This window comes from Scaptodrosophila lebanonensis, unplaced genomic scaffold, assembly GCF_003285725.1.
Source record: "Scaptodrosophila lebanonensis strain 11010-0011.00,11010-0021.00 unplaced genomic scaffold, SlebRS2 tig00000080-arrow-pilon, whole genome shotgun sequence".
NCBI lineage: Eukaryota > Metazoa > Arthropoda > Insecta > Diptera > Drosophilidae > Scaptodrosophila > Scaptodrosophila lebanonensis.
The window spans coordinates 151,265-168,061 of record NW_022060561.1 but is presented as its reverse complement, the minus strand read 5'-3'; positions in this window follow the sequence as shown (position 1 = coordinate 168,061).

Here is a 16,797-nt window from a genome sequence, read left to right as displayed (position 1 = left end):
AGTTGTAGTTGAAAATACGGTACATTAGTTGCTTTAACAAAAAAATAAAATATTAGTACACTTTTCGATTGCTATTTTAGATTCTCTTCAACAAGTTTTTTTCAGCTATTGTGATATGAATCTGTAATTCAAAAGTGCATTTAATATTCGATGCTGAAATTAAAAATACTTCCTGTTTGTATGTTTTTTTTTTTTTTTTGGCAAACACTAAAAATATTGGCGCCACCTTGGCGGGCCGTCTGCATTGGCGGCGTCTCGTCTCCAGCTTTTGCTCAACCCACAGCTGTTATTGTTATTGATTTTGCTGTTGATGCGGGAAAGTCCTGTGCCAGGGCTCCGGCATGATGCATAATTTTGAAACACCCTGAAAGCAGCATCAGGAGCAGCAATGAGTCTGCTTCTGATGATGACATCATCATCATCCAACAATTTTCAACTTCGCGAATTTTGCTCACAGGGGTGAATGAAAATGTGTGACTCTGCACATGTGTGTGTGTGTGTGTGTTTGAGTGTGTTTGCGGAAGTGTCTGCTGCTCACATTGTACGATATGTGTATGAACATTTTATTTTATGCTTATTATGGCTCTTTTCGCATCACCCTCGCACACAACTTTAAAGCTGTTTACTTTTGTGTTCATAATTTCCAACTTCCAACCCAACTCGACTGTCACAATTGTCGCCTTGCGTCATATTTTAGATTGCTTTAGTGAGTCACAATTGTGCATAATGGTATATTTATTCTTACCGGGCATTAAACTAAATTGTTACAGCACATTTAAATTATAAAACCTTTTTGTCACGTCATGTCAAACGCACGTTTTCCACTCCTTTCCACATGCATGCTTCACGCTTGGAAATTTGCTCAATTAGCGAAGTTAGTTGCATACGCATGGACACGTTGCATAGTCACACAGATTTCCACATGTTTCTACAACGTTTCGAGTCTCGAGTTCGAGGCGTTGGGAAATTTCCAGCAACTTTTCAAATATAATGCAGGTAGATGATTGGCCAGACAAATAAGTTATTGAACTAAAGATGAATATGAAATTGAATGGTGCAAATATTTGTTGCTTTACATTTCGAATATTCGCGTTACATTCTTAAATCCCTCTTAAATTAATAAATAAAACTATAAATTTCTTGGTACGAAGGAGCAAGAAATCCGATTAAAATGCCTAACTTTTAAGAAAGCCAACAAGTAAAACAATTGCCTCTAAAATTGCTGCAACTATTTGAAATATTTGCCATTTATTCCAATTCATATATATATAATTAATGTGTTGTTATTGTAAGTCTAGTGCTCACATTGGTAACACTAAGCTGTACTAACCAGAGCTATAAATAAAGTAAAAAATAATAAAAATGTAGGAAGGGCGCAAAGCCAAACGAAAGCTTGAACTTTTGCCACCGCTTCTGTACACGCGTAATACACACTTAATTATCATTCGAAGCGGCAAAGCCAAACAAACCAGCAACCAAATGAGGAGGAACATGAAGAGCAAGAGCAATAGAGTGCTGGAGCTGGAGCTGGAGCTGGCAAACAAACAAACAAACAACTAACAAAGAAATTATTGTGCGAGCACACTCCAAAAGTCCTACATAAACATTATTAGTAGCATACAACTTGGGGCCACGTTGGAGTCTAATAAGAGCTCTAACACACACACACACTTATAAATATATATATATAGTACGTACATATGTATGCATGCATGACTTACATGCAAAACTGGTGCTCTCATTTTACAAACACACAAAATTATACTAGTTAGCGCATTTTTTGCTCCTACTTCTGTTGTTCGGGCTGCTTGCCGCTGTTGTTATTGTTTGTGGTTTTGTTGTTATTGTTGTTATTACTTGGCACGCCTTGCGCAACTTTTTGCCATAAATACAAATACTCATATGCCGGTCTCTCTGTGTTGTTCATACCCGTGTTGTGGCTGCGCACTTGGCTGTATTTATTTGTTTTATTACAATAATAATCTGTGCATTCAAGCGAGCGAGCTCTGCAACTGCCTCCCCCCCGTCTCACTACTTTGAACATGTGTATGTGTATATGTGTTGGGTGGACGGTGGGGACGGAGGGGAAGGAGGGGGCCTGCATGTTAATAATTTTGTCTCTCATTAAGGCAACTGCATAAACATTTCCATCATAAGCATTGTAAGTAAATATAATTCGGCTTATTGTAGGTCTGTGTGTGCCAATGGTGCTTGGAAAACATGCATAGAGAAGCGGTTTAAGTTTACAATGTATTTGTTACTTACTTACTTTCCTTAAAACTATTTCACCCAATCTGGTGTTGCATTTGAATTGTAATGGGTTTTAGGAATAGCGATAATACTTATTTTAATTCAATGCATATATCATAATGTTAATTAATATTCATAACCTTCGGGAATCAGCGACATTATTTAATTTATTTATAAGTACATTTTTTTTTAAATACCATGCTGCTTCTGGCTGCAATCGTAAGATATGCTCTTCCAATTCTGATTTGCGAGATAATTAACACTAAATAGTTGTTCTTACTTTACGAACACTAAAATTCTTCTTCGTTGAATCGATTACTGCCGACTTGAAATTGCTCCTGTTTGTTCCCTACGCACAAAATTTTTCAACATCTTTTTTATTTTATTTATTATTCAATTTTATTACAATTTTATTACAATTTTATTACAATTTATTTATTTATTTGACAAATATCTGTCAATTACAATTTTTCATAAAAACTAAAGATTTTAAAGAGCAACAACAAATATTATTCAGACCTTAAGAAATCAATTAAAAACTAATTTAATTTTTAGAACTGTACAAAAAATGTACAACAAATCAATATTTAACGTCAATATCAATACTTAACTCTTCAAGTAGTTTTCTTCTTAATCGCAAAACTTGGTAGATTAAGTAAGTACATTTTTTTTTAAATAATTGCATACATAATACTTAAAACTAATACATAGAATAACTTTGTTTCATGAACATTATTTTGCTTTTTTGTTACTAAGGTTTTTCTTCGTCGAAACGATGACGGAAATTCTTAGAACTCCTACTTACGAAAGGCGTAGTCAACTGCTCGTCTCCACTCTTCAAGAGCTTGGTGATGACTCAAGCTATTACGAAAATAAGCACAGCAATGAAAAATAAAACACATTCAGAAATTTTCGTTATCGATTCGACGAAGTACAACCATCTAGGGTTAAAAAAGATTAATCAAATAAAGGTGCCATAAAACATGAAATCGATAAAGAAGAGTGTAGAGAAGCCAAAGACTGCGTCTCAATACAGAAAAGAGAAGACCAGGAATGGAAAATGTTGGAAATTATATAAAATAATAATAAAATTATAACGAGCAGGCTTTGCAGTAATTACTGAAACATTCTATACCAATAAAAATCAGCTTTATGAAGCCAAAAATATGAAAGTTGAATTGTGCTGCTATCAGCGATCAAAAGTATACTCTTTTTAAATGTAAATAAATTAACATACGTATATTAACACCGCAGACATTCTTATTGTTCCTCTGGCGCTGACCTTTACGCTCGTACTGACCCAAAACTTGTTCTCTACTTATACAAAAACAACAACAAGTAATTCCCAATGCATTTGCGTGCTTATGTTGAAAGTTTTGCATATGCCTTAACAATTTTATCATTTAGCCATATCCTCTATTGCATTAGCAGCTAGTCACACATACTATAAAAGCATACTTGCATTCGTACATACTACAAACATATACATATATACACGTATATAGACAAGCACATTCGCATATCCGTTATGGCATAAAACAAAAACAGGCAACATTTTTTGTGATAATTTTCTGGTCACTTAAATGGCAAACGGAGCGCTCGGAAAAATTATACCGAAAGTGTGTTGTGCTGTGTTTAAATGCGAAGGAAAGCGGAAAACGACAAAACTTTTGCCGCAAACCAGCAGACTGCAGGGTTGCATTTCATACGCACACACACATACATATATAAATATATGCGCACACACACACAAGTATCAGACACAAATACACAGTCGGCAATGTCTCAAAGGAAATGCTGCTCGGGAAGCTCTCTCTTAAGAGTGAAAACATATTTAACTTTTGTTACAGGACATGAACGGATATACCAGAAGTAGACAGACGGACAGACAGACAGCTTTTTGTTGCTGCAGCTGAACTTTAGACAACAGTTCGTGTAGTTGATACATTTTTGAAGTTTCCAGCTAAAGTTTTGACTTAATATGTTTGAAAATTTAGTGCCACTGTTTAAAAATATAATTGTTAGCAAATTCTTGCAAGCAACAGCACTGCACTGCACTTGTTGGCAGCCAACAGGGATTTGCAACGAATTATGGCAGGTAAAAAGATGAAGATTTGTTACTTGTACTACCTCAGGAAAGGAAGAGAAAACTTTTGTGTGTATATTTTTTTAAATCTGTAAGGATCAAAATAGAGTTTGTGGCTGGATAATAACAGAAGCAATTGTTCCTTAACGATAAAAAGAGTATACGGTTACATTGGGCTTGTTAAAATGTAGAGAACAGGCTGAAGGAAGCGTTTTTCATCCCATATAAAATGAAAAAAGAACATTTGTGTGTCTATATTGAAAAATATTTGTAATAGTAAACAAAAACAATTGCTATCGCTATTAAGGAAGGAAGCAAGTTTTGGAATGAATCTTGATTAATTTTTCATCAATTATTTAATACAAGATAACTGATTCCAATGCCAAACAGTAGCCACTGGTTTTAAAAAAATGTAGATTTTTAGGGCTTTTGGAATAGAATAATTAATCTCATGCAAGATAAGCTTCGGTTCTGTTATGTCAATGTCCGCATGGCAAAGATCTTTATAGTATAAAACGATACATGACGTACATGTCATATTACGCTTTTACATATTCTGCAATTAAATATTATTTAGGCAACATTAATCTATTTAAAGACTTGTATCTTTAACCCGTTGCTAAAAATAATTGGAAAATATTCTATTTTTCCACTTCCCACTCTGACGGGTGCTTTCCTTAACGTAAGGTTGATTTTTTTTAACCGTCTGTAAACTTTTTGTTAGCGAAAGCCACAAAAATTAACAAACCACATATACATACATACTGAGAGATATCCAAACCGCCGCTGAAATGATAGACCGCAGATAAAAGCTCAAATATGCAGCATCGACAATTTTGCACAGTCAGCTGTGCAGGGAAAACTATGTATGAAAACGCCATAAATTTTCCACAGACTACACACATGTACGCACACACAGAGAGCTTAACGATGAATCAGACACACACACATTCACAAAACACTCAACTAAAGGATGGGCTGTATGGAGGAGGCTGGGGCCCGTCCCATTTAAAATGATCCGAATTATGTATTTGAAGCTCCCGCTCTCAGACAAAAGTCAAAAGCGCACTCAAATTGTTAAAGGTTTGCATGGAAACGTAGCACGAGGGCGTTCCATAAGAAAGAGTTTCCAAGAAATGTCAGCAATGAGTTCAGAAAAATCAAAAACAAAATAAGGATGACACTGTAATTTTTTTCAAATTGAATGGTTATGGGAATTACAAACGTTTCTCTTTAAGAAACGGTAAACGAACTAAATTGAAAACATATATTATTTTATTATCGTGTTTAGAGTTATTCAATTTTGAAAATGAATTAATTCTATGATTATGAAAATTACAATCATTCTTCTTTAAGGAATGGTAATCGAACTAAATTTAAAATTATACCATTATTATTATTTCATTATCGTGTTCAGAGTTATAAAATTTTGAAGGTAAATTAATTCCGTGATTATGAAAATTACAAAAATTCTTCTTTAAGGAATGGTAAACGAAATAAAATGGAAATTATTTTATTAGTTATACAATTTTGAAATTTAGTTAATTCTATGATTATGAAGATTACAAAAGTTCTTCTTTAAGGAATGGTAAACGAAATAAAAGGAAAAGTATTTTATTAGTTATACAATTTTGAAAATGTATTAATGACTCATATCGAAACACCCTCGTGGCAGAGTGGCACGCAGAGCCTTCGGCCATAGCCTTTGCCTTTAACAATTAACACTCCTTTTTTCAAAGCAAGTGCAAGTGCAACAAGTCAGCAATTCGGTAGCACATTATGCAGCTATCTAGCAGCTTGAACTTTTGCATTTGGTATTCGGGTGTACGCTCGCGCTCAAAGGTCAAAATTACTGGACTCATTAGGGTTACAAGCAATTAAGTTGATAGTAGAAAGGCAGAGAGGCAGAGAGGGGGAGAGGCGGTCGTCACAACAAGTGAGCTGAGTGGGTGATGGGTGGGTGGCTGGCATGTGCGTCACTTTCATAATTGCGCTTTCTGATTAAAGAGTTTTGATACGAAAAGGTCAAAAATGGGTGTGCATAGTGGATAGCGGATGTTGTAGGGGAGTGTTATAAATTTTTTGGTTGTAATCGATAAGTTGAATAATATTCCTAAAGTGGTTAAACCAAAAGCATTAAATAAATATTCCAATAAATGTATTGTATTAAATATATTTTTATTAAATATAATTTAATTGTATTTTGAAAGCTAGAGTCCACAATCTAGGTAGACTTTATTTATTTTGTTTAAATAACAACTGCTAGCAAGCAGTTTAGATTTATTCAAGGAACGAATATATTCGAACTATATTTGAAATTATTCGAATAGTTCCACAATAAAAATTAGTCTTAATTAGTTCCGGTGTTTCATTCTTACTACTAATTTCTAGTGTCCAAATTTGAATTGATAATAATTGACAAACATATATATTATATAGAAAACTCATAAGTTTCGTTGTTAACCATTTTTATTTCTCCATTTTGTTAAATTTAAACTGCCTGTAATCTTAACATTAGGATATCCTTGCCTCACATGTTAATTCATAACGTTTTTAAGAAAATTGAATAAATTGAAATTGAAAAAAATTAGTTTCGTGAAGAAAAAATTCGAATAAAAACATTATAACATCGTCGAAACTACACAAATAACAAAATTTTGGCTTATAATATAATTGTTGGGAGTGCAATAATTTTGAGAGCAAGAGTCCTATTTATTTTGTGTTCAAAAGGCAATTATTATTGCAATAGTTGCTTGCGAACAGTTTAGATTTATTTAAAGGAACGCATAGTTTTCCCACTAAAATTTAAACTGGTAATGTCTGACAGAAATATTCATTATAAGGATAAGTCAAATTTTTCATGAATAAAAAAATCAAATCTGTACACGTGCGACTAACTAAACAATTACAAAAATATGAGTATGCAACCAAAAAAAAGAAGAGATTTCACATTGATCCTGTTTAGATCTTTATAAACTGTATGTTGGCTACATTTTATGAATATAGTATTCATGTATATATGGGAAACCATTGATGATTACACTCATCAACCGAATAGAGCAGTAAAACTCATTGTGCAAATATTGTGCCACTGGCAATATTTACATTTTCACGTTTGTCTGACTTTACGCTTTTGCTTTTGACTTTCAAGTTGCCATTTGCCACTTGCCACTTGCCGAACACTTGGCGGGAGCGCGCTTCGTCGCTTGCAAATATTTTGCACCTTGATGTATTTTGTGCAAAAACATTTTCCAAATGATTTGTTTATTTATGTATTTACTTTTATCTGTTTGAATATGTTGTTGCGCTCGCTGCCGTCAATTGGCGCTCAGCTCGTTTGCCATAGATTCGGCAGCACTCACTGTAATTGTATTTGCTTTTTGCACTTCCCTTGCGTGGGGCTCCTCTCCAACGAGAAAGTCAATAAATGAATTGGCAGGAAGAAGGCAAGAGGCCACGCATTGATTGAATCAAATCAAATAACATGAAATACAAATACAGAAATTCCATAAAGTAATTCAAATTATTGTCTGATTTATATTATGCATTATTTTTCAGTTCACTTTAAAAAATTGTTCTTCAACATACTTTTAATTAAAAAAAAAAAAAACTCAACTCACTGATCAAACGGATATTTATGAAGTGGTCTGCTGTTTACAAAGAGTTTTTAAATATTTAACTTTATTCAATTTTCAAATTCAATTGATGGATGGGGCAAAATACCTGCCAATAGAGATTCTTTTATTTTATTGACATATTTTTAGTTGTATTTTATTAATTAGTTAATTCATTTATGCTTTCTTTCTCTTTTAAGTTTTTAACTTGAAATGTTTATTTTAAAAAAATAAAATTCCCCGTTGAGTCAATGGCGCAATAATTGTAATTTGATTCGATTTTTTCAATTAACGCTTCTATTAACCTACAGCTTCAGTTTGTCGACATAAAATTAAATAAAATAAAAATAAGTTTAATTTATTCTTTTCGCTCTAAGCTCTTGCTATGCAAAATTATTCTTTTTTCAAATTTTCAAGCTTTTTGAGACGTAGTTTTTAATACAAAGTGATAAATAGATAGTACATATAAATTCTGTAAATAAAAGAATAAAAATTACGTATCGTGTTGTTGTTTAATTGTGTCATCCTACTCCCCACTTCAACTATGTTCACGATATATAATATTCGATTTCTACGAACGCCAAAAATTCGCCATAAATTCGCATCAAGTATGCCCAAATTGGTTTATTCGTTAGCACAATTTTCCAGTAATTAGCCAGAAACAAAAAATGAGTTGTCATTAATTTTGCGATCAGGCAACTACTCTGCTGTGATTTCTGTTGACTGCCAATTGTATTCATAATGCAATTTTAATTTCTACCTACATCTCCCTAGCCCCTATATACTATGCGCGCGTGAAGGTGCGTTTTAATTACCATAAATTCCACACCCTCTTAATATAATAGCTGCTAATCAACAGTAATAATTGAAACATTTACGCGCACGCAACGCGCCTCGGCTCTAGACAATTCAAGTGGGCAAATGCTTGGCCAACACACAAGTGTAATTTCCATTGTTTGCTGTTGCACGTACACGCACATTACGAGTATTATATGTTTCTGTATGTGTGTGTGTGTGTGTGTATATATATGTTACATCAATCTATTACTCATACGCAGCACGCGCAAATGCCACATGGCCGAGAGAATTGCTGGCAATCAATTACTCAGACTTCTCACAAACAACAGCAACATTGCACAATTCTTTTGCATAAGCACTGGCGCTTGCCCCAGGGGGTAAGCACAGAAGAAAACAAATTGGCAGCAATGCACACTGGTGCAAGGACAGCATGTCGAAGGATAATTTCTTGATGAAAGCATATTAATGTTCATATAGCTGCAATATCATTTGAAACAACACTTTTGAAGTTAAAAGGCTTATACAATTTTTAGTTATACAATAGCGATTACAAAAATAAGGTTTATATAAAAAAACATATGCCACTAAAATATTTGATTTGATGTTTTCCCAAAGCCGATTAAGATAATGTTGATATAGCTGCAGCATATTTAAAAGTAACACTTTTGAGGTCAAATGATTTCAACATTTTTAGTGATACAAAAGGGATTAAAAAGATTAGGGTTATTATAAAAAAAGCCATATGCCACTAAAAAAAAAGCTTAGATGAATGGCGTTCGCCGGGGTGCGGCTCCATTGCCCTCACTTTTAGAAAAAAAGCGCATTCTGAAGTCGAGCAAACATTCTTTTGACTTAAAATGGAACTGAGTTGGATTTGTTGAATTTCTTCTAAATTATTATTTCAAACGCATCGTGCATTATTTAAAAAATTATCAAATTTTTTTTTGCTCTTGGCTTAGATATTTTTATATTACCTACTTCGTCTTTATTAAGCCTAGAATTATATTGATTTAACAGCATTATTATATTTATTACTACTGTTCTTAAAATGTTCTGCGCCACTGTACCGTCGTCACATTGCATGCCAACCGTTCGCGCGCTTGTCAGCGATGCAACAAAAATGTTTCCGCATCAACACTCACCGATGCACTCCCACACAACCACTGCAATGCTAGCACACACCCACACACACACACACACACTCAGCCACTACACTCAAGTATGCAATTAAGTGCTTAATGTGTTTATTAAAAGTGAAATTCCAAACAACTTTTCATGCAGCGACGCGTCGACTCCTCCTGGCTAAGCGCCGTCGTCGTCGCCGTCGACTGCATCCCAACAGCCTGCTGTCAATGAGTACTCGTAAATACATATATGTACAAAGGTGTGGGTGTATGGGTGTGTGACTCTGTGGCAGTGTGAGAGTGTTAAAGTGTGTGCGGGTCGCTACTGTTGTCGGTTGTGTCGGCCTCACTGTAGTTTTTGCCGCCAGCTGCTGTGTAAGTCACTCAAAGTGTGGTTACTGCGTGTGTAATTGTTCCAACTTTTGTTGTTGGATTGTTACTTTCCCAGTCAGTTGGTTGAAACACAATAAAAAAATTGTGTTAAATGTATGTAAAGCTGAATAATAAGTAAATAAGCATAAATAAAAAACACTCAAATAGGATTGATAGAGATTTTCTTATTCTATTTAAATTTTATTTTAATAAATCAACAAATTTTCGATACAGATTACAATAAAGTTGTTATATATTATAATATTACAAAATAATAAAATATAATAACGTTTATAGAAATATTCCTTAATACGGGTACCACATATTACGACTTATCCCTTTCATTCATTATAACAATTTTTAATTTTTTTAATACTTTCCTTAAAATTTGATTTATATTTTAAATTCATTTTAAATCCGTTGATTTTTTGCAATTTTTACGTTTAATTTTTTAAGCGTACAACAAGTAATTTTGGTCTTTTAATACACAGTTTCTAGGATATACTACAAGTGGAAAGTCCAACGCCAATTGTATTTAACAGGCACAGCGTGCTTATGTGACCTATGTATATAGTATGTGTCCATTTGTCCATCCACCACGATCATTTAAACCATAACAGCTACCACATTTTTTACACAGAGCACGTTTACTATAATTAATAAATAGGCCCATTATTTTGTACAGCTCTGAGGCTTTTTTATGACTCTCACTATATCACATAGCTATAGAATATACTTTAAATTGAAAGCAACATCAGTTGTGCGACCATCTGTCCACTACTAAAGAGTCCTTAATTCAGCTAGACACAGCCATTGGTCGTGTTTGTGTGTCTCGTCGTGGTTAAGTTTGTTGGAAACATGTCATGTCTGCACCAACAGTTGTAGGTCTAGATTTAACATCTCTCAGCGATCTGTGCGGACTGCTCGCAGGGTGTGAAAACCACAAGCCGTTGGTTAACTTTAAGAGAGTGAAAGAATTTCGGATTTGTCAAAAATGGTCACAGCTGCATGCCGCACACATTCGAATCAATTTGTCGCATTCGGGCAGACAATGCAAATGCTTGCTTGCTTGCACTTTGTCAGATTGTTATTTTCAAACCAAAGAAAAATAAGGGAAACCCACTGACCATGAAATTGAATGACAAGCTAAATCAGTCAACCAACAAACAAATGTCGTAACATATACAACATAAAAGAGGCAGGCATAGTAACAATTTTAGAGATGGCAGTGTGATTGGGAATGTTATGCTATTGAATAAATTATCATTTCACAAATACTCCAGAGTATTTGCAAAATTAATTCCCCGCACTATATCGCTTGGAGGGGAAGAAACTCTCAGAAGCAAAAGAATCTAAATAATTCAATTACAAATAAAATAATCGAGACTAATTTGAATAAAGCTTACTCTCACATAAATATACTATACTCTTCTAAATAAGTACTTTGTAATAAAAACTGTTTATTTTTGAGGCATTTATGGGTATTGATTTCGTTTTACGGCTTACAAATTATCATCACTAGTCCCCTTATGTTACATGTACATACAGATACGATTTTGTGTCTCTCTCGGTGTGTATGTGTGTGAGTGTGTGTGTGTGTGTGTGTGGTGTATGCATGTGTATGCGCCATTTGCAACTATTTTGCAACAGCCTCAACATCATTTGTTTGCTGCCGCAGTGGAAAAGCAATCAAAGCAAACATCAAATCAAAATAATGCGATCATTTATTTTCAATGAACTTCATGCCATTGAATAGACTACGCATCGAGAACATGCAAACCCAGGAACCCAACCCAATGTCATTGTTGTTGTCTTAGCCGGCGTTGTTGTTATCGTTGTTGTTGCCATCGCCACTGTTGCTGCTGCTTGTACTGCTGCTGCTGCTGCTGATGCTTTGCATCAATCCATGCCGTTCACTCTCTGCTATTGATTACATGACAATAGAAGCAGTTGCTTTTCAAGCCAACAATAGCCTGGCCAACAACAACAAGAACAAAACCAGCAGCAGCAGCTGATGCTAAAGCATTTTACATCAAAATAGTAATGAAAGTCATTCATAGGTTGAATTTTTTCTTTCTCTTTTTTTTTGTGTACTTCTGTTTGGCATACTTCCGGCATACGGGTAGGCATGAAATTTATTGCATACTTTTGAGCGTTGGCGTCGCCACACACGCTCAACGACGAGTTCGTGCGTCTACATTGCTTTTGGCTGATGTTGTTGTTTTGCTAGTTTCAATAGCAATTAAAGTTGATGGCATTGTGTTCCCAACGAAGGCGATATAAGTTTAATAGCTGCAGTATTTTCCGTTTTCCTAGCAGGTCGGAAGATGAATAGCTCGGGTGTTTGTTATACATCGATTAATATTAAAAGCTAAGGCAGACAGTTATAAAAATAAGTAAACTGATTATTAAAATAATTCGATTAAATATTACATTAAAGAACATTACCTTTTCCTTTTGAAAATTATCTTAATTTGTAAAAAAAAGGGTTCCTTCTTTTAATCCTTCTGCTCCTTACTTTACCTCCTCTATTTACTGCTATATTTGTTTAATTTTTTAGGTCTATAATGTTTCTGACCATCAAATGGCTAATAAAATGCATCCCAATGTGTCGGAGGCATTAATAGATATTATTGTAAATTATTTTTGAAGATTATAACGTTATATACAATAATAATATCCTTACTGTTAAATATTATTTTATAAGACAATATAAATTATATTTTTTGTAATCTGTATCGACAGCACAACTGTTGGCTTATTAAAATAAAATATATTATGATTTTCTTATAGGTTAGAGAGGTGCATTACCATGCCATATAATCTCTATTTCTTCAGCCACCCTGTACTGTTTGTGAAGTAAATATTTTAGTATAGAACAATGATTACTTTGCATTGAAGCAACATTTCTATTTATGCGATAACCACCCATGAAGAACCATATACTTTAATATGTACAAGTATACTTTATTATGGCCATGTTCAATGAACATCAATATTGCCCCACAATTTCAATCACCTGTCTGACGCTTCACACTGCTGTCTAAAGGCCGACTATGGAACTTTGGATCGGAACTTGCGAAATGCACTTCAACTGCGAATTCATTCGCTCTCAGATTTCAGGCTCTGGCAGCAGTTCCTCAACACGAAAGCTGTCTGACAGCTGCAATTGCCGCTGTGCTCACTCACGGATATAGAAATGCTGTCGGTCAGTGCAAGATTTCGCTTTGGCCAGAACCAAATACTTGACTTATGGCTGTCCGTTTTGGTCAAATTTCACAGGCGCACATTGCTCACAAAGCGCTGGAGCTAAAGTAGCGAACACGTAGCTGGGGCCAACAGCTTTTGGCACCTGTATGGCACGCACACACTGACAGTTTAACTGTCATTAATAAAGAGAGCTGAACACACACACACACATACGGATGTGAATTTTCTCGTACATAGACCTACATAATTGATGTGTTTTTGTGAATTATGGCAAGGTTTTGAGCTGCCTTGACTTTACCGACTCTTTCGTCAGCAAACCTGGCATGCGGCGTGCGTCGTTCATTTATCGCAAGGGTGTGGCAAAAGGGAACGGGGCCATATGGTTAACGGGGGAGTCAAGTATGTAGTCGCTAGTTGTTTGTCAGCGCACCATGAGTGATGATTTCAAATTGGCCGGCGCCATTGGCCCAACTGATGATGGGGCCAGTATATTTGCCACGTTTACAATGATAAACATACATACATATGTGTCTCAAGTGTACAAACTTAAGTACAGTTGCAGTCAAAATAATAGAACTAAATACTATGCTGGTTTGCAAATTATTGATCAGCAAAATGTAACTCCGAATAAATGTGTTTGAAATCTAGTGTATGAGAGCTCCCAATGAAATATGTTTCGCGTAGTAGACTCAAAAAAAACTCAGATGTTTTTATGAAATTCTTGTAAAATTTCAATTTGATATTAAAATGACATGAAAGTGTTTCCAAACAAGAAATGAAACTGAAGTAGGACTCGCTAGAAAGTGTGTTTCAATAAGAATGGGAGAGTTTTGAATCCTGTAGGCATTACTTAGGCCAAATTTAGCGAATTATCATATTTCGCCTTTGTGGTTGTGCAAATGAAGGTGGTTGAGTTGACTTTTATTTATTTCCTATGCAGTATAGCTTTTATGCTACAACTCTTATATTATTACTCCAATTTCTTTATAATAGTGCTCAAAATATACAATTTAAAATCTATTTTACCTTTCTTTTGATCCAAAGTTTTGAAACAAACGGTTATTACAAGACACAGAAAATCTTTTTCTTCCCAATGTCGCCCCTAAACTAATTTTCAGTGCCTCAAAAATCTTCTTTGGCAGGTTTCAAAGTCTTTTTAATTGTATCGACAACACTATTTGTTGATTTTCTGAATAAAGACAATTTTCTACATAAAAACTATCATGGGATTATATACCTTATTTTTTTTCTCAATAATCTGCATTAAAAATATTTTACTTTTCGTCTTTGTTTATTAGTAATTACTTAATATGTAATTAATAAATCCGTAGTTAAAACAGTTCTACTAAAAGTTAATAAAATTTCCTGAAGTTCTGTGGCACCGACCAATTTGTTGAGACATTTCAAAAACAATCGAGTCCGAAATTTCTAGACTTTACTGTGGCACTACTAAATAATATCTGATATAGATACCTGAATATCTTTACAAATAGTTTCAATTCACTTCCTTATTCAATATTGTTTAACGTTGGTACAAATATCAATATGGCCTACTTATGTTTACAACTAAATAAAAACGAAAATGTATTAAAAAGTCTATCAAAGTAAATATTTTTAAAGCATTCTCTAAATAGCGAGGAAGTATAAAAATTTCACATTTGTTTTATTTATTTATTTTCTCTTAGCTTTCGAAAAAAGAAAGTCATCAAAAAAAGGATTAGTTTCAATAACATTCTGGCCATAAAGATGCTATTCTGCTGGATACAATTGTGCTCGCAGTGTATGCGTGAGAGGCCGGAAAAATTAAGTGATACTAAATTTCACGCCATTATGTTCGGCAGGTGTGCCAGGATTGGCCATGTATGTATAGTATAGTATGCCTTCTACGCACGTCCTGGCACTGCCATGATAAATGAATGTCCATTTGTAGGCGCTGCTGCGTTAATAGAAACAAATTGTTGTTGTTGTTGCTTGTGTGGGACGGGTGTGCCGCACAGCGATTAGTGCGCTTATTTATAAAAATTATATGAATTTATTTGCGCAAAATAAATTAAAATTTATTAAAGGTGTATTTGCCCGTGAATGTGTGTGTGTGTGTGTGTATGTATGTGTGTGCCGGGATTGTGAGTGGAAATGAGTTTGGCATTGGTGCAGAAGGCAAACAAAATTTCATTTAAATACAATTTTCGCTGCGCTGCATTTCTCATTTAATTTCATTTAATTTGCAGCCAAAACGCTGACGCCCACGCAAACGCCCATGCCGACGAACCCACCTCTACACTACGCCCACACGTCATTTTGCTAGTCATTTCGACAATCCCAAAGCTGCCGTCGCTGCCGCTTTTCACTTTTCATGAATAATAAAGTGAAAGTCTAGTTAGTTTGGCGTTTTTCAACTTGCCGCTGGTTGCACTGCCTCTGCCATCAGACTCTGCCACCCCTTTGCTCGCTGTGCACCATTCAACCTACACTTCACAGTCGACATCCACTACATCTCCAATCCACTTCATCTCCGCTCACGTTGAATGTTTCGTTGTGCAGTTTTACAGGCGCTTTTCATGCCATTTCACAGCATGGAACAATTTAAGTAAAGGCGAAGCTCACATTAGGGATGGGTGCGTGCAAGAACATTCCATCGCTCATACAAAAATTGACGATGCAGCGGCGATTTGCGAACTCAGTTTTTGCTATATATTTACTCTTATTCATTCTTGTGTTGAGAACAACTTTTTCCTTTCAATCATTATTATTGCTAAGAATTTTATTATTTTTGTCTTTAAAAAGCAAAAATTTCAAATGAAAACTTACTGAGCTCGCTATAAATACATCTTTCAAGCTAAGACATTATTAGAACAGCAGTTCCATTAATTATAAATGGGGCTCTATAAGTATGTTGCCCCAAAGTAATGAGCTCCTTACTTCCAGTAACAGCTGAGTAATTCTTTTTCCCAATGCAGACTAACTCACATGTGCCATATAGTTCCCTTGTCCTCCTGATTCTACATTCTATAACGTTGATCAGATTCATTTTTAAAGGTACTACTATACCGCATTATGAACAGTAAAGTATGCTACCTAGAGTTCATCCTAAAAAGATTCTTGGCCTCCCTATTTGCATAGGTGTCGATAAGCCCCTTAGCTGGACGCAGCGCTCCGTTCTAGTGCGACCCATTTACCTACCAATAACTTGACTGCCGACCAGCCAAGCCCGCAGTAGGGTTCATTTTAATGTATCTTAATCTCGTTATCGATCAAAATAAGGTTTATTGCAGACAAGTCACAAAAACATTTTCCTTTATTTATTATTCATTTCCATTGTTATGGTCAAAAATATTACAAAAAC